The sequence below is a fragment of the Panthera leo genome, chromosome B3 (assembly GCF_018350215.1).
Source record: "Panthera leo isolate Ple1 chromosome B3, P.leo_Ple1_pat1.1, whole genome shotgun sequence".
Taxonomy (NCBI): Eukaryota; Metazoa; Chordata; class Mammalia; order Carnivora; family Felidae; genus Panthera; species Panthera leo.
This window is the reverse complement of record NC_056684.1, coordinates 107,283,481-107,302,820: the sequence shown is the minus strand read 5'-3', so window position 1 is coordinate 107,302,820 and position 19,340 is coordinate 107,283,481.

Here is a 19,340-nt window from a genome sequence, read left to right as displayed (position 1 = left end):
ACACCGGGCTCCTGGGCCATGGACGAGACATGAAACTAAGGAAGGTGGCCTGGCAGGGGGTCCTTAGAAGAAAACGGGGTGGCGGGGAGGTCTGTGAGAATTCCCAAGACATGGGGTGAAGGATTCTCTCAGCATTTAGAATCTGCCTTCTTTGTTCCACTTCTTGGGCCTCCGGCAAGGTAATAACTTCTTTCCTTTTCCTTCCTGCCTCTAATAAAGAATGCAGCCGAAAATCGGTATTTGGGGGCTTTAAATCAAACCAGCAGCTTACCACACCAGATACCACTGGGCCCTGATCCTCACGCAGTTGCCAGAGGTCCTTGGGGCGCGGCTGGCCTAGAGAGAGGTCAGAGTTCTTTCAAGCTGATTGGGTATTTGGATGTGCTTGAAACCAAAATGGACATTCCACAGAAAGTCTATGTGTCCCTCTGAGTCACAGCAACTGCACCAAACAACTGGGAGCTACGGGCGTCAGTAAGGACTGTAAAGTGGCTCATCCCTTTTCATGCTCTAAGTCCCTTGCCTCTATGGTTTGACAAGAGATATTGAGTTGACAAGAGCCATCCAAAGGCTTAGCTTGTCTAATTTGCAACATCTGGGGCTTGGCCTTCGCTGACTGACCTCGGGCAAGAACGTCAGTGTTTTCGCCATAGTTCATTCTCATTCATTCCACAGACGTTCGAGTGTCATGCACACCACAGACCCGGTCACGCTTTCAGGGAGCTGCTCGTCTGCTAGAGACAGGCAAGAAACAAATGCAGAAACATCCAACGCGCCCTAGGACGGTAAGGAATTTCATCTCTTTGGTCTCTCCAGACCCTAGAAGAACACCTGGCACGTAATAAGCACTCAATAAATGAGTATGTTGGTAACCACGGAAGGACGTCTGAGCTCTAAGGGTTAAGGCCAGAATGCAAGTTTGCGGAGACAGAGAAGGGCCAGAGGAATGGCCTGCGAGGTGGCGCAGCTGAGAGAACAGGCCCAGCACCTCACTGTTTGTGCCCACGTGCCTGTCACGCTGTGACTGGATTTGTTTGCCGGAGCTGCTACAGCAAGAGCTACAGACCGTGCGGCTCAAGCAGCGGAAACTATTTCACAGTTCTAAAGGCCGGGAGTCCAAGGGGAAGGCATCGGCAGGGGTGCTCCCTTCCGAGGACTCTGAGGGAAGTCTGTCCCAAGCCTCTCTCCTTGATGTGTAGACGGCCGGCTGCTCCTACGTCCCTTCACACCGTCTGCCTTCCATGCACGTCTGTGTCCAAACCTCTCCTTCTTACAGGGACACCAGCCATGCCTGTCTGAATGACTTTGTTGTAACTCGATTACCCTTCTAAAGATCCTGTCTCCAAATAAGGTCACACTGTGAGGTACCAGGGGTTAGGACTTCCACATATGAATTCTGGAGTGGACACAATTCAACCCACCAGTAAGTGCTGAACAAACACAAGCTGTTAGCAAAATCAAAACCAAGGAAAAAGTAGAAACAAAATCAAAACAAACATTCATAATGCAGTCAAAATTTTTGTCCCACTAGGTCAAAATCTTCCAGTAGCTCCACGTCACCCAAGATATGAAGGCCAAGTCTCTCAGCCTGCTGGTCAAGGTCTTCCGTGAGAAGCCTCCACCTTGTTTTCCAGCCTTTACTTGCTATCTAGACAATGTCTCCCTGGTGCCTCTGTTCCAGTGGTTCTCCCCCAGAAAGCCCCTTTTTTTCTCTTCTCTGCTTACCCAACTTCAGCCCCTCCCCAGAAGCCCAGCTATAGGCTGTGCGCCTTTGAGGATATTTCTTAAGATGGTTCACTAGTCCATATCCCAGCACACTCAAGGGAACTCTGAAGAAGAAAGGGACAGTTTTCAGAGGTATGGAGAGGCAAAGGGAAACCAGAAAGGGACCCAGGGACCAAGCATTAGCAGCAAGCCATATCATCCTGTGCTCTACAGGAGCTGTGGCTTTAGAGGAACCAGCCAAACCAGAATCGTAACAAGACAGGGAGGAAGCAAGGGGAATAAATCCCAGGCCTCACTTTTCCTTTTGCCCTCCCATCCCCTGCCTGTGGGTCTCTGGGTAAGCCCACCAGGAAGCTGGGGGCAAGGGGCCAGTCAACGTGGTCTCCAGCAGTCTGTCCCAGGGCACCCAGTGCGGAAAAGAGAGGCTCTGGGCATGAGTAGGGGGCAGACAGAATCATGAGCACACAACCCACCCCTGTTTATCTTGCCCTCCTTGGAACCCACAGGGCATTTTTCATCTGGACCGTGTATATGACCTGTAGCCAAACCGATCACTCGCTGGTGATCTCACTTTCCAAGTGTGTGGCTGTCGCTATGGCTAGAGTATAAGCCCCAAAGCAGAGAGCGTGTCAGCCCGCTTCCTCTGCACCCGCCCCCTGTAGTGCTGAGTACAAAGCTGGGCTTGTAGTACGTGCTTAGTAAATCAGAGCTGAATACAAGCTGGGTTTTAGAGATGAAGTGTGGGTGGGATCCGCACAAATACATACTGAAAAATCACCGGCTCTGGAAGAACAATTGTCAGGCCCATTTCCTGCTGCAGATGGAGCCAGGAGACGCTCGGGGCTTGGCAACCTGACAGCTGAGGAGCCGCCAGGGAATTTAGCAGGAGACAGAGAAAATGAGCCCTGCGGGTCTGGCCCAGCCCCATCAAAAGCAGACTCAGGGCAGAGTCTCTCTTCCCAGATTCAGGGGCCAAGGTGGGGTGGGTGCTGGCTCTGTTTGCTCAGGTCTGCTCTGAGCCAGAGTATGGGGGAATTAGGGAGGAGGCAGCATCATTCTGGAAGCTGATGGCTCAGCCTCAGGCCAGGCAGAGCTTGAAGGCACAGAAACTGTCACCTAAAGGGAGAGCACAGATGTGTCAATTGTGGCATCTATCATACTATCCTAGCCCCTCCTCTGGTTGAAGCTGTTCGCGCTTGACCTAGGCTGGGTTGGGACGAGGGGTAGTCACTGAAAGGACCAGCAGTGGGCACCTGCCTCAATGACAACCTGCCCATAGGCTAGTCATTGGCATGTGTGATGAACACTGTGGCCATCACCTCAAGATCCTTTCTAGCCCAGAGGAACTTCCTGGTCATTCCATTTCCCTTTCCCAGGAATGCACATGTGACTCAGTTCTAGCCAATGAAATTTATAGGAAAGTCTGCTGGGAAACTTCTAGGAGAAAGAAAATGACAAAGACAATCTCCCTAGTTCTCTGTACGCCGTGCGTCAATGGGATGCTACAGCGACTGCCACCACCTTGCTACAGCCAGAAGTTCAACCACCACGGAAGCTACTAACACAAAGGTGGCAAGAACTTCTGTCTCCGAGGAGATAACTGAGCCTCTGAAACAGCCAGTCTTCACGCTTATAATTCCAGTATTCCAGTTGCCTGAGGTAGTAAACGCTATTGTTTAAGTCAGCTTCACTGGGGTTTCTGTTACTTACAGCCAAGAGGACCCTATTTGATATGATCTGAAAGACAATTAGCTAAGCTGGGTAGACTACCCCCCTCTGGGACGTGAGCAAGACAAGTAGGCCACCTGTGGTTCAGGAGAGAACTTTAATGGGTACACAAACTTTTAATAGTTATGTGTTTATCATCTATTCACTGAAACCTGTAAGTAGAATATCAAACCTGTGACACCACGTTTCTTTTGAAAATAAATTTGCTTGGGGCGCCTGGGTGGCTCAGTCGGTTAAGCATCCGACTTCGGCTCAGGTCATGATCTCGCGGTCCGTGGGTTCGAGCCCCGCGTCGGGCTCTGTGCTGACAGCTCAGAGCCTGGAGCCTGTTTCAGATTCTGTGTCTCCCTCTTTCTCTGACCCTCCCCTGTTCATGCTCTCTCTCTGTCTCAAAAATAAATAAATGTTAAAAAAAATTTTTTTTTAAAAAAGAAAATAAATTTGTTTATATAAAAATGTGAATGATTATAAAGGTGAACATTAGGCAAAGTACAGATGGTACAAAGTGAGATATGGTATACAGAATGTGACTCTGAAATGTTAGTAAATTAGATCAGAGGCCACTAAGGAATCAGCCAGTAAGGAGTGAGAGGGGATGGGGCGCCTGGGTGGCTCAGTGAGGTAAGCGTCTGACTTCAGCTCAAGTCATGATCTCACTATTCCCAAGCTCGAGCCCCACATTGGGCTCTGTGCTGACAGCTCAGAGCCTGGAACCTGCTTCGGATTCTGTGTCTTCCTCTCTCTCTCTCTCTGCCCCTTCCCCACTCATGCTCTCTCTCTCTCTCTCTCTCAAAAATAAATATACATTTAAAAAAAAGGAGAGAGGGGAGCAGAAACACCAAGAGGGGGAGACATTTAACGACTGGAACTGAGTACGTTTATTTGCCAGGCCTGGGTCAAGAGCTGGGGAGGCTGCAAAGAACAAGACTATCATTCACCTGATGCCTCCAGTCCAGTGTGGAGGTAGACAGGGAGTAGATAACTTCATACCATATAATTACAACACCAGTAAATTCTATAAGAGAGACAAAGCAGTATTAGGAGTGTGTGTAAAGAAAAACCTGACTTCACCCGGAGAGAATAGAAAGGCCAGAGAGAGATGGAGAAAGGAAAAACTCATCACAGTGACCACTCCCATTGGCCCAACTCAGGGCCATGAGTATCCTTAAAATATACTTTGCTTTAGGAGGCTGTTACGGGCTGAACTGTGTCCCCTCAAAAATTCATACATTGAAGGCTGCTTAGGATGTGGCCATACCTGGAGAGATGTTTCAGGGATAATTAAGTCAAAATGATGTCATTAGCATGGGCCCTAATCTGACTGGTGTCCTAATAAAGAGGAGAAATTCAGGCAGAGAAACATGCACAGAGGGAAGATGATGTGAAGACACTGGGTGAAAACAGCCACCGACAAGCCAAGGAGAGAGGTCTGGGACATGTCCTTCCTCAGGATGGACCTCAGAAGGAAGCAGCCCTGCCAACCCCTTGATTCTGGACTTTCAGACTCCAAACTGCAAGACCATGCATTTCTGCTATTTAAGCCGCCTTGTCTGTGGCACTTTGTTAACGGCACTCCTCGTAAGCTAATACAGAGGCCTGTGGGAGTTTACGTCCTTCAGAGTTAAATCAGCCTGACTGACCCTAAGAGAAAATAGACTCGAGTTTGGGAAGGGAAGACTCAAACCAGGCAGGATTTCACAGGGCAGCCCCCTTTGTGACTGGCAGGCCTCGGGGTCTTCTCCCATCCCTCATCTCCTCCAAATGGGAAATCTGTAGCGGACGCCTTTCCTCTTGGATGGCGAGTGAGCTGGTAAGGAGAACCCCCACCCCTGCCAGGTCATGGGCCCCCTGACCATAACCTTGGATCAGTTGTAACAGTCCTGCAGGGACGACCGACCAGGTTTACTGCCAGGAAGAGAAACCCCAGGAAGCCAGCCTTTCTGCTTTTTGGGGTAGTGGGGTGGAGTGAAATTCTCCAGCCATGACTCATGCAAGGTTTCATGGGGAAGGGAAGTTAAGAGAGTCATAATGACCATACTGAAAAGCAGTTAAGCCCATTTTCATGGCAGCATTACACAGAATTAAAAACTGCACGATTTGATCCTCTTTGCGATCACAGCTGCCATGAACTAATGCACCAGCAAACTGGACAGGGTGAGCTTAGTGCTGTGACTCAGGCTGGGCACACAGGCCAATATCCAGGGGAGGAAACCTTGAGCTTCAGGAGAAAATACCCTCATCCTTCCGTTCCCTTCGTATTCCTCAGACTCCTTGAAATCTCATGGGTGGGGACACCCTAAGAGCTGGCCTGTGCCAGAGGGAGAAGGGCAGGGGCTTTGGCTGGCCAGATTTCAGAGACTCTGAGGATGAGACTCACTCTTGTCCTGGTAAGAAGAAACCCCCTGGGGCTGCTGGGAAGGTGAAGAATTTGTAGCCATGCCTAGCCTAGAGCCCACTAGTTTTTCCGTCCAGAGTTTCTTGAGCAACACCTCCAGCAGCAGTAAGACTTGGACAGACAGCACTGAGGAAATCCCAGAGAAGTGGGGGGCCCAGCAGGGAGAAAAACAGGCTCTTTCACGGAGGACAGGAGATTGACATGTGCTAAGTGGGGGGTGTGGGGCTTAGCCAGGAGCTTTGCCACACACCAAGACTCGAAAGCTGGGCAAACCTCTCCCCACCAGAAGCCAGCGCTCTGGGAGCTGGGCAGTCAGTACTTTCAGACCAGCTGGTTGGCCTCGCTGCTTCCATCTGTGTGCCAGCATTTATTGAGTGCCGAGTGTTTACAAAGTGCAATACTAACAGCAGAGGCGAACTTTAATATTAAATAGGAGATGATTCTTTGGTGTCTCGGGCTTTGAACTTGGTTTAGATGAGCAGAGGCAGCCTACTCATTCTTTTAATGGAGTGAGCAAGAGGCAGGAATGGTCACAGAAAAGGGAGTTATTCACTGAACTGCTTTAGCTGTCCCTGAGTTCATCCAAGCCCTATTTACTTTGTGCTAACCTGGCATCCAAAGTCAACCAACCAGCATTTGCTTCGTGCCCTGCTGGGGGACATACAAAATGACTCAAAATGACTCAGGTTGGAGTACACGCCTACAAGGGTTTTTTTCAACCTCACTGAAAGACACACGTGCATGTGAATAATCACTAACAGCATAGGCATTGTGGGTGAGGGCCCTGGACTTTCGAGAGCAAGGAGAACAGCTCACACACTTCCTCACGGGACCCACGAATGATACTCTTTCCTCTGTGTGATGGCAGCAGGAGAAAACATTTCTAGAAGCAGGCACAACGAAAGAGACCACGCCCCCCCCCCCCCACACTGCACCCCTGTCCCAGATGGGGAAGGAAATGCCAAAGGAACTTCTTCTCCCCCCACCCCCCGCTAAAAATTATTGATAATAATTGCCAGAACTATTTGTTGAGAGTGTACTATGTGTCAGGCACTGAACAGTTATTCTCATTGTCACAATTCTGCATTGCAAGCTGTATCTCCCCATTTCACAGATGTGAAAGTACAATGACGTGATTAAATCATTGCCAAAGGCACACAGCTAGAGGCAGAATTTAATGCAGAATCTGGTGACAAAGCTTTCCTCCCAGCCTGCCTTGAAATTGCTCAGTGTTTCCATAATCAGTGATTACAACCAATTCAATTTGAAGAATAATAAATTTGGAGTGTGTCTGAAAGGGAGTCAGCAGTTATAAATACTCATGTAGATTTCTGTTGAGCAAGATCCAGTAAATTGTAAGGAGTCACAGTTCTACCTGGAATCCATTTTTCATTCAGGACACATGTCAGCAGCAGGCTGATCTTTCCCTGGATCACAATGCAAGAAGAGTGAGGCCGTCAGCACTGTTTCCTTGAATCCTGCTGTGCAACGGCAATTTATTCTAGAAACCACGCTGCAGAGCATGGCCAAAAATAGAAATGCAGGTTTTGCATATTTTATTCCTTAATGCTAGCACTGTGACCTTGCCCATAGTGGACTGAAATGGCTGCTGCAATTAATCAAACTTTATTGACACTTGACGCTTCCCAAGTTGGCTTGAAGTGCCAGGTGCCTCAAAGGTGACAGTTATCTTCAGAACAACATTTACGTCAAAGTCTAATATTTTAAGCACATTAACCTCCCTTGGTGCAGTGAAAGTTTCTAAACTTGAATAGGCATTTAGAACTAATGTGTTCTCTAAGGCCTGGGCCATGGTCAAGCATGGGTTTTAACAATGTTTTGAAACAGGGAGGATGACTAAGGAGTTTTGAGCCGGCCTTCACTAACAATAGGTCCATTTAGGTCAATTCCTGACCCTGATGGTCTGGGTAGTCAATCCTAGCCACCAAGGCTGGGTTCCCATAACAGTCATGAACTGGAGGCCAGTGAGGCCCACCTCCTGAGGCACAGAGATCCCATGGTGGAAATAGAAGGCAGAACAGCCAAGAAAACCAAGACCCTCTCCGTCTGTCTCCACTCGGCCCCTGTGGGTGTCTGGCCTCCCACTCTCAGGTATTCACCCCTTCTCATTAGCACCATGCTTCCCAAATGACCACCATGGTCAGTGGCAAAATAAAGGTAGTTGATTTTTCATAAACCAATTACATTCCATGGAAAGGACTCCCCTTTCCACTATTTGTTGTCAAAGTAGGCTTTCTTTTAGAAGGTATGGATGATATCAGGCAGGAATTCGTTTTCTTGTTTAATGTTCTCACTTAGCAAAATAAGAAGTTAGCACTTTGTCAGGGGTTGCCAAAATTTTTGGAAACCTCACTGGTCTAGGAACCTCGGCATTAAAACATTCTCCGAAAGTTTGCCATGGAGATGCAAGGAGCACCCAAGCCCAGGAGAGTCCTGTGGGAATGAGCTTATGAGTTTCTTTTCCTCTGAAAGGTGGAAGCCTGAGATCAGTGAGCACAGGGAGAACTGGCAGGGGAGTCAGGCAAACATACTGTGTTTACTTTATAATTCTGCCAATGCTCTTCCCAGCTGCCTTTCCATCAAAGAGGAAGAAAAGATGAAAATGAATCTCCCGAAGAAAGAAAAGGGGGACTGGGCAGATTACAGCCTGGAAGGGAAGTTTTCTTATGGATGATTTACCACGCTTCAAAAAAAAGCGTTCTTCATCTCTTATCCATGTTCTCGATTTTTCCAAAGCCCTGCACATGAGGAAAATGCCTCAAAATGAAGCAAGAACAAGTCTGGTTAGTACTTTCTGTTCCCCCAACTTGGAAAGCTCTTCCTCAACCTTCTCCAACTTCCAAGGCACAAATTAAAACTCTTCCCAGGACCGGTCCCAAGCCGCCCTTTTCTGGGCCCCCACAGTCTCCATTCATGCATCCCGTACAGCGCTGCTCATCAGCTATTTTTACATAGGCCATTCCCTTCTGATTAGGAAAACAAAGTGAAAATGTTGAAACTTAGGCAATAACTTAGGCAATGTTCACTGTGTGCCTGGCCTTTCTCTCAACAACACAAAGATATCAATGCATCAATCCCCTCAGTGACCCCGTTGTTAAGCAAACCCAGCGGCTCAGCAAACCCAGCATCACCCTACTTTCATAGCTAAAACCAGGCCCCTCTGATCTTTCTGCCTCTGACCACAGTCAGTGCCCAGTAAAAGTGGGAGTTACAAGACAGTTTGATTTGGCTATTTTAGGTGTTGCCAAATCTAGGAATATGGGGCTGGTCTAGATAATGTATGGGCGTTTTCTCCAGCTGTTTAATTGTGGGAACCTATAATTAACTTGCACACTCCACAGTCATATTATCTGTATAAACAGATATCTGTATCAATATCAGATTATCAATATCTATATCAATATCAGATTATCTGTATCAATAGAGTTGTACCAAATTGTTGATCACTGACTGATAGCTCTGGGTGGGTACGTAATACTATCACCGCCTTGGATCTTCGGAAGTTACAGGAGGGTGTACAAAATTTGTTATGTGTGTGTGAGTCCCAAAAGGATTAGCAAATTAATACATTATGCCTGTGTCAACACTTCTATTTTTAAACGAAACTATTTACTTTCTTAACTAACTTTCGGCTTTACTAACAGCTGTTAGTACAGCAAGCTGGTGTTTAATGAAGCAGGAAAAATAATAAACCATGTTGATGTTATTTCCCAAATAAGTGCTTTTTAAAAACATCTCTTTGCTGGGAAGCCAAAATGGAGCTGGAGAAGATCCAGAGAAATATAATAATATGGTCAAGAAAATGGAATAATTTCTATGCAGCCAAAAAAAAAAAGAAAAGTTCTCATTTTCCTGGAAAGATGAGGGATGAAAGAAAATGTGACAAAAAGCTGTAAAATTGTGAAAGTCACAACGGAGATAAACATGGGAAGTTGTTTCCAAATTCCAAGACAACAGAATCACTTTTTCTTTCTACCTTGGAGATCCACCTAAATGTAGGTACCTAAAAGGAACTATCACTGCTCATGAATTGAGAAGAGGGATATAAAGTAGTACTAGTTTTTACACAGTGACAATTAGGAGCTGATAATTGGTTTAGAGGTGGATGGATTAAGTCATCGTAATCAATTATGAAGAGAAAATAATATGTGGGAGGAGGGAGGTATTTCTTAAGCTGATGAAGCAGATACTATGACCAGTAACTATGCCTTCTACCATAGTTCCTCAAACCAAATATGCTGAACGGACCGTGGATCAATGTGTCAATATTTGAATTTACATTTCTATAGGTTCCATTGTATTTGTCAGATGATTTGATTTTTGCTAGTATATTTTTGCTTGCACATACATAAAACTTATCCCCCTCTGACCAATTTCATTGCATTACTATGATGTAAAAACAATGGTCTTCTAATAAAAGGTCTTATTTTAGTGACGAATAATAGTCCTTCCTAACAGAACTACCAGCAGGACCCTAGTTAATACGTAGGCCCTTTGGTTGGTCTTAGGAGCATTAGCCCAAGTTTTGTCTTTGGCCACAACACATCTCCATCCTTCTTTCTAGTGATTCCAAATCCCCAAACTGCCACGTGTTCCAGATGCAACAGCCATGTAAATAAATGATCCCTCTGCTCATAAACTCATCTTGGGCCGGGGACGTTGGGTCCTGGCACCCAAGCCATGAAGGTGCTCACAGGGATATATTCTAATATATAAAAGGAGATAATGAAAAGGGCTAGGAGCCCTTCACTGGCTTCAGTTCAACATGCTGTTGCTATTCCTCTGGCTTCTTCCTGACAGAGCCTTCTTGTAGCAGATAATCGCATTTCACCCTTTAGAACATGTGATTTATATTAATGTTGCAGCCTTGCCTCGCAGGGCGGCCTGCTTTCCCATGGTTGCTGGATGTGTGTGGTGTGTGTCCACAGAGCAGGGGCTGTGCCAGCATCGGCATGTCCAAATAAGATCTTGGAGATCTTTGCCGTAAGTGGGAATTATTCTGGCAAAGGTCCCTTATACCTTGCTCTAAATGTTATCCCTCCAAGAACAGAAACTGACTTTGCGGAAAGGCTTTCTTGTTTAAAAAAGAAAGTAGCAGCTTTAGAAAATGCGTAACAGCTTTAAAGATGGAAAATGTATATTTTTACAGGCCCTTGTGAAATCAGCTTGCAGTAACTAATAACTATTTCACATACCCATTCGCCTCCTTCGGAGACCTTCCAGGATTCAAGATCTCAAACCAAACACAGTCTCATGTGTCCCCAAACTATTTGGTCTCAGGGTTGAAGAGAAATTCCTCTGAAGCCCCAGCGTTCCAGGATGCGGCACCCTACCCACGCCAAAGAAAAAAAGTACTTTAAAAAATGTGTTTCTCAATATTAGGGTACATTATGGATATGAAATCTTAGTCCAAATCCCCATGGCCATATAAAACATGTCGCATAATTGTGTTTGGGGGCGTGGAGGAGTGTTACAAAATAAATATTTCCCCATCAGAGAACGCTGGGAAATGTTCGCTAACACCTACGCCCAACCCCAGCAGGTTCCCCCGGAAGGGTTTGGCAAAGAACAGGCCCCTCCTTGATGAGGTGCTGGAGTTGGTTAAAGATTAAATATTCATTTATAAAAATTGTGCATCTGAAAAATCAAAACCAAGGCCTGTCTGTGGGCGTCCATGCCGCCTGCGTTCCTTGGCTTCTGGTCTGTGAAATGTCCCGGGTCAACCAAGGACCGTCATCTCTTATTGAAGTACATCGTCCCTTCTTTCTCTAAAGCAGTCTGTGGAACACATCAAGGTTTTTGGTTTTTTTTTTTTTCTTTTTTGGAATTTTTTTCTTTATTTCCCCTATTGGAAAATTCTTTCTGAAACTGTTGATGGTTTGTTTCATAGGATTCCAAGAGATTCCTATTTGCAGGGCCTTGGGAGCACAAATCAATAGGTGTGATAATTGCTGGTTCCTCTTGGAGGACTCTTGCCTCCACCACACCCTCTAGATAGTCCTTGCTGCCCAGTCATGCCCAGTTGCTCTGAGGAGCCTCATCTGCCCTGTCTCTGGTGGCCATATTGAAGCGGGATGGCCGCGGAGATGGACAAGGGGCTTTCCCTCACTGCCCCTCTCCACTGGAAGGTTTAATGTCCTTATTTTCAACTACTCAGGAGCACTCCGTTCCAGATTCAGCAATTTCCCTTCCAGCTCCCATGTCCTTGACAGAATCCCTTTCCCCTCTTTACACACACATTCACAGCCTCACTCCAATCACACAAAACTCTGTCTAGTTTCATGGCCTTAGTTTGTAAGTGGTGTGATGGTTGCAAATTAGTTATTAACAGGTCCTTCCAAGGCAAACTGCGTGCGTCTTAATCCCTTAAGAAGCCTGAAGTATTTCTCTTACCTCTAATGCTGGAATTTGAAGGCACCAGAGCAAATGGGCAAAATTTCAAGGCAGGTTGGCCTTTGAGGACCCTTCCGATCACAACGCCTGCTCTGGCTGCCACATTCAGATCGTGGGGATGGGGGTTTTGACATTATCTGGGACCCAAATTAGTCTACATATTTTAACACCATTTCAATCAGAAAGGAATTTATTCTGGAGAGGTTGGGAGATGAGAAACTTGACAAAATGATTCTAAAGTGTATTTAAGGGAATAAGTACATGAGAATAGCCAAGAAAGATTTTGAAAGGAAGAGGAAAGAGAGGGTATATTCTTGATTAGATATGAAACCATGAGTTCCATTTTTGCCTAGTGTGTAGAAAGCTGAAAATAGTGCCTTCCTCATCCTCACAACCACAGAAAGTCGGATAAACTATAAAACCATAAATGTCCTTAAACCCCAGAAAGCTAAGCTCATAGAGAATTAAAAAGCTTGAAATCTATGGAAAAACAGCGCCTCCAAACAGAGATGGGACATAAGTAAGCACTTTTCTCTGGTTGAGTATGTGAAAAGGGACACCAGGTACCATCAAAAAAAAAATTATTTTTCAGCTAAAAATTGTAATGAATTGTCAAAGGCCAAAAGTGAGCTGGCATGAAAGTATAGCACCTGCGATTTGCAAATACAAGCAGACGTCACACCCAACTTACAGGCTCTTCTTCATAGGCCTCCACCCACAGCTTCAGAAAGGATTAAAAGCAGGGCATGAGGCCAAATAAGCTCTCTGTGGTGCAGGCCTGGGGAAGGGAAGCAACATTGCTAAGAGAAAGGCACAGAGTTACACCTAGACTCTTTTCCCCTTAAGCCACTGGGGAAAGGCAGTAAACTGTGTTGCACTGGGGCATACATGAAGATCCATTGCAGCTGGGAGAAGGGTGAGAGACCAAAACAAAACCTCTATACCTGGAAAGAGGGCAGGAAAGAGTCCTGGGCCCAAGGTCCTATAAGAAGTCTTTTATCAGTGGGAGAGAGAGAGGACATGCTCTCCTGCCCAAGACAAAAGGCCAGCCCAAGTTCAAATGCCACAGGAAGGAAGGGCAGAATTTCTGAGAAAGCCCCACTTCTGAGACCCACATGTATAGGGCTAGCCTGGGACTGCACCAGGACAAAACATACCTACCCACACTCCCCAGCACCCAGTAACAAGTGTAACAGCCATCTACCCCATAGGCTGGGGGAAAGAGCATGGAGAAAGAATCTTTCTGAGGTAGAGATACAAAGTGAAGGCTGAAATGAGCGGAAGAAAGAACATGGAGGAAAAATCTTCCGATATCCCAGTCATGACCATAAACATAAGGTAATGCTAAAAGAATCTGAATCTGGTCATGTGTTGAATATAACCATAGCAAACCCAAAATAAAACAAGACCAAGAAAACACCAAACCCAGCTCAAATCCTGCTATATTCACTCAATCTAACAAAACAAGGTAAATGTCCATTTCCAGGCACAAATAGTATTTACCTCAGCTGGTCCACATGCAGCATTGGCATCAATCACAATTTAGGAGAAACATAAAAAAGCAAGGAAAAAAACCAAAAAACAAAACCCAACCTACTGTCAAGGGGCAAAGTAATCAACACAACCAGACTCAGAGATGATCCAGATAGAACTAGCAAATAGGGAATTTTAAAACAACTAATATATTAGAGGCTTAGTGGAAATGATGAATGTGTATGAACAGATCAAAAATTTTATCAGAGAGATGAAAACCATAAGAATCAAGTAGAAATGTCAGAAATAAAAAACATAGTAAAGATGAAGACCGCCTTTGATGGGCTCAAAAATAAATTTGACACAGTTGAGGATAGAAACAGTAAACTTGAAGGTAGGTCAATAGAAATAACCAAACTGAAACAAAGAGAAAAAAACAAAAGCCCAGATAATCCAAGAAATGTGGAACAGTATCAAACACTCTAACTGGAATTCTAAAAAGAGGAAAAGAAGAAAATGAGACAGAGAAATATTTGAAAAGATAGTTGTCAAAATTTCCAAAATGAAAGACATCATGCTGAGAACCCCAGGCAGGATAAATACAAATGAATAAAAAAAGCCAACACACCAAGATACATTATATTCAAACTGCTGGAATTGGATTATACTTACAAACATCTGAAATATTCAACAATAAAGAAACAACCTAAAGAAAGATCCAGACGGGTTCATTGGAAAATTCTATCATTTAGAAAAGAAATTAGCACCAGTTATAGGCAATAGATTCTAAAAAATAGAAGAGAGGGTAACAAATCTCATTTTATGAGGCCAGCATTACCCTGACACCAAAACCAGACAGTTTAAAAAACTATTAATATCCCACATGAACATCGCTGCAGAAATCCTTTTAAAAATATTAGAAATATATAAAAAGACTACAGGGAATAAACACTAAGTAAATTATAAATGGATAAAATTGCTTATGCCGATGTTAAAAAATTGGAAATTTCAAGAGAAAAAGAATAATATATCATAAATAAATGGAGCTTATTGTGGAAAAGCAAAATGGATTAAATATTAAAAATTATGTCTTCGGGATATCTGGGTGGCCTAGTCAGTTAAGTGTCCAACTCTTGATTTCAGCTCAGGTCATGACCTCGCAGTTCGGTTTGTGAGACTGAGCCCCATGTTGGGCTCTGCGCTGAACAGACCCTGCTTGGGATCCTCTCCCTCTCTCTCTGCCCCTCCCCTGCTCATGCATACACGTGCGCTGACTCTCTCCCACCCCCTCTCAAAATAAATAAACTTTAAAAAACTACGTCTTCTACCATATTAACAGCATTTTTAAACACACAGAATACATTGCTACTATGTTCACTTTTGTCATGTCTTTTTAGAACAATTGAAAAAATTTTAATGTATTTCATTTTACCTTCAATTATTCAATTTTCAGTGCTCTTCATATCTTTGTTTAGATACATGTTCCTGCTTGAAGAACAACATTTCTGGTAGAATGCATCTGTGGCCAATAAAGATTTCGTTTTCGTTTTCTGAACTCTTGCCGCTGGGTTAGGGTGGAAGGGTTTTGTTTTTGTTTTTCTGTTTCCTTCCCTCAGTTTTATCGGTGCTGTAGGGAAAAGGTTTTGTCCTTTCTCCTTCAGATTGAGGCTTTTGTTCCAGAAGGGGCAAGGAGGGGAAGGGATCGTTTCATGGCTCTCTGTAGTGGCCTTTCCGGCCCCCCCACCCACCCCCCTTCCCCAGATCTGCCCCACAGAGAGATTCTCAGAAGTTTGGTCAGTCTTTTCTATGAGAAAAGTCTGCAAAAAGTGCAGACCCGTATATATATGTGGTCCCCAGGGGCTCCACATTCCCTCACCAGCCCACACTCGTTCTCCACTAATTCTTTACCTATTCCAGGTGACTTTTGTTGGTCAGATCTGCACCCAGGAAAGCAAGGGCTCATGGCCTGTGCTTCTCCACAGGCCCCAATGATCCTTAGATTTGAGGCTAATTGCTTACCCTGTAACCTCAGCTCTCAGATGGGTCCAAAAAAAAAGGAGTAAACTTGTAGTTTGTCTGGAGTTTTTTTGTTTGTTTGCTTTAATCAGAGTGGAGGTGACATTCCTCCTAGATGTCTACATCTTGAGCTTTTACTCTCTTCTCACCTGCTAGCCCACAAGGCCATTACATTCCTCAATATGCTTTCCATACTCACAAGAATGCCTCAGTGACAGTCACGGCTGATGAGGACTGAACGGAGATAACAACACACTAACTCAAAGACGCTCCCATCAGCCTGGAGAGAGCCTCCTTCCAGCAGACAGCCCTACTCTGTGGTGAGCTAGAAGCTGGGGTCTTTAGCCCCACACCAGAAAGGGTCAGTAGAGAGTCCAGCTTGGAGAGAGGGAAATGAGGATACAAGCAGCCTCCTGGGTCCGTTTGCTTTCCAGACTCTGTCTCAGCCTCCAGTGCCTATTGGTCCCCTTGTGGGTGCGATCTGGGAGGCTGGGACCGGCCCCCATTCTAGCAGCATCCCCATGAGTAATGCCAGGAGCAATCTCTTTGCAGCTGAGGGCTGGGAGCGGTAGAGAGTGTTTCAGCCTTTGCAGGTGAAGATAATGGTTGAGAAGCCGCACTTATTGGAAATGGAAAATGGGATCCAAAAGACACAATCTGTTCCTACTCTATACTGTATACCTTTATAGGTGTCTGAGCTGCTCTGGTCTCCGGTGAGGTCATTCAACTTCAGTCTCTAACAAAAATGAGGGACAGGGCAAAGAGAAGCACACACTCACCTGCTGTCTGTATGGGGCCTGTATCCGTGCTGGAAAGGGACAGCTGATTTCTTTCTTTTTAATGAAGAGCTAATAGGGGCGGCTGAGCAAATAGAGCCTCTCCCTCTTCCCTCAGGGTAGTCCTTCATAGTGAAAGTCATTCTTTTGCCTCCAAAGATACCTTAGTTATGTGCATATTAATGAAATTGCTCACAGAATGCAAAACAAAAGGACTTGGTTTCTTTGTAGGGTTTGAGACTCTCAGTTAATTCATATTCGCATCTAACATTCACCTCAAAATACCCCTAAAGAGTTAGATTTCATTATCAGTGCTTTACAGGGAGGAAAATCAAAGCTCATGGGGAGTGACTAAAACATAGTCACTCAGCTCTTTAGGAGAAGAAATCTCTTGGAGTAGCACTGGAGGACCCAGTGTGCTCACACACGGAGGGAGTCACAGACACCTTTACATGGGATCTGCTTTCAGCAACCTACGTTCTTGCCTTTGTCACTAAGCCCTCCTGTTGGAGTCTAAGCTTGTCTGTCAGTCAGGAAACAAGAAACAGATGATGTGCTCAAAAGGAAAGTGCAGTGAAGAAACCATACAGTGTAATAAGCAAAGTTTAAGGAAATCACCAAGGGACAGTGAAGTGCCCTCACAGCCAGTGTATTAGTCTGCTAGGGCCGCCATAACAGAATACCACAGACTGGGTGGCTTCCATAATAGAAGTGTATTTGCTTATAGTTCTGTAGGCTACAAGTCCAAGATAAAGGTGTCGGCAGGTTTGATTTCTTCTGAAGCCTCTCTCCTTGGCTTGCAGATGGGTGCCTCCTTACTGTGGTCTTTCCTCTGTACCTGTGCATTCCTAGTGTCTCTTTGTCCAAATTCCTTATGCTTATAAGGATGCCAGTGAGATTGGATTAGGGCCCACCTAAAGGCCCCATTTTAACCTAATCACCTTTTCAAAGGCCCTATCTCCAAATCCAGTTATATTCTGAAGTACTGGGGTTAGGGCTTCAATATACGAATTTTGGAAAGGACACAATTTAGCCCCTAACAGCTAGTAACAATGAGGGAGGGGTAGTTATTACTACCTTATGACTGGAGGGGCAAAGAGGAAGACCCTGGCAAGGATGGCTACATGGGGATGGCCACCTGACAGGAGTTGTGCCTTTGATAGACAGGTGTAGCCAACACGGCCTGGCAAGGACGGGATGGGCAGAATAATTACCCTGACATCACTGTCCACCCCTCTCTGACCTCCCATGGGTAACTTTCTTTGGCTGAACCCAATAGGAAGCCAGAGGCAAGGGAACCCATTGACATAGCCCACAGGTGTCTACCTCCTTGGCCTTGAGCAGGATGGGAAAGGGTGGAGGGGCAAGTATGAGATAGTATGGCTTGCAAACTGAACACTAAACTCTACTCTGAAGCAATGGCGATTTACTGCCTGGTTTTTCAGTTATTCCTAGGTATGTTCAAAGGTGAGAGACTCTGAGAAAACAACCAAATCTTTAGGGTCATTCTGAGGAGACATTTCCCAAGAAAAGTCTCTAGAGACATCTTTCCTAGGGTTGGGGTCAAGAGTGTCATCTGCATTACTGAAGTGGGCAGCAAAGAAGGGGCAGGTATGACCTGGGTTTCCACCCTCTCCTCAGAGCCCTCTCAGTCACTGAGTGCAGATGTGTTCATGGGTGCTTGTGATCATACCTCTAGGCCTTTATCCATGCTTCTCCCTCTGCCTGGAGCACCCCTCACGCTCCTTTTCACTGACTGACTCTTACTTACTCTTCAAGAGGGGCATCCACTCCCCAAACCCTTTCTTGGACTGTGAGGCCCAGGTTAGGTGCCCCTAAGTGCATTGCCATCATGTTATCCCCAATGTATTACTTGTTTGCTTGACTAAAACAGAGACTCAGAATAAAAAAGCCCCCTGGGTGGGGGGTAACCCATGGCAGTAGGCCTTGGCCCAAAATCAAAATCAAAGCAGTCAGCGGGACTGAAGGTCATACTCTGAACTTCCTGTAAGGTAAGGAGACTCTTACTGGAGATGTAATAGGCAGACCAGTTTTATTGTTTTAGCCAGGGGACAGTAGCAAGTGATAGGGATGATTACCTAAAGATCTCAACCTTTAATGTTTTATGTAGGACACAGCATAGATGAAAGTAGAGGAAGTTATCCATCCATCCATCCCTCCATCCATCCATCTGAGCATACCCTGGGGGGCCGCTGTGCTAGGAGGTCAGGGGGTTCAGGAAAGCCTAAGTGATGGTCCTTGCCATGCAATGACTTACAGCCAGGAAACAGAGATGACACGTGCATGTGAGGCATTAGACAACACTACCATGGGCTCCTCTGCAGCATTTCTCTGAGGCACACACTGTCTCCCCCATGTCATGCTAAACGCTACAGGCGACGTAGCATTGCTTCATAGTTATGTAGCCTACTTCAGTGGTTCAGAACGGGCTTTGGAATCAGTCTTCCATCCTGACTCTTATCAGCTCTGACATTGGACACATTATTTCATCTCTGTGAAGCTATGTCATTATCCGTACAGTGGAAACAACAGTGTCTTTGGCATCGGGCCGTTATGAGTAAAATGAACTAGCAGCACAAATTAAATCCTCAGTAGTTGTTAGTTGTCTTAATTTATGCGCAAAAGTACTTAGGGATTCAGGAGAGAAATCACCATGGGCTGGGTGGTCAGGAAAGGCTTTGCAGAATATGAGAAACTTGAATCGGGCCTGGGAAGGGGGCTTTGGAATTTCGGTGGATGGCGGACAAAAGGATGGGTCAAGCAATGACCCAAACCACTGGCCAAATGAGAGT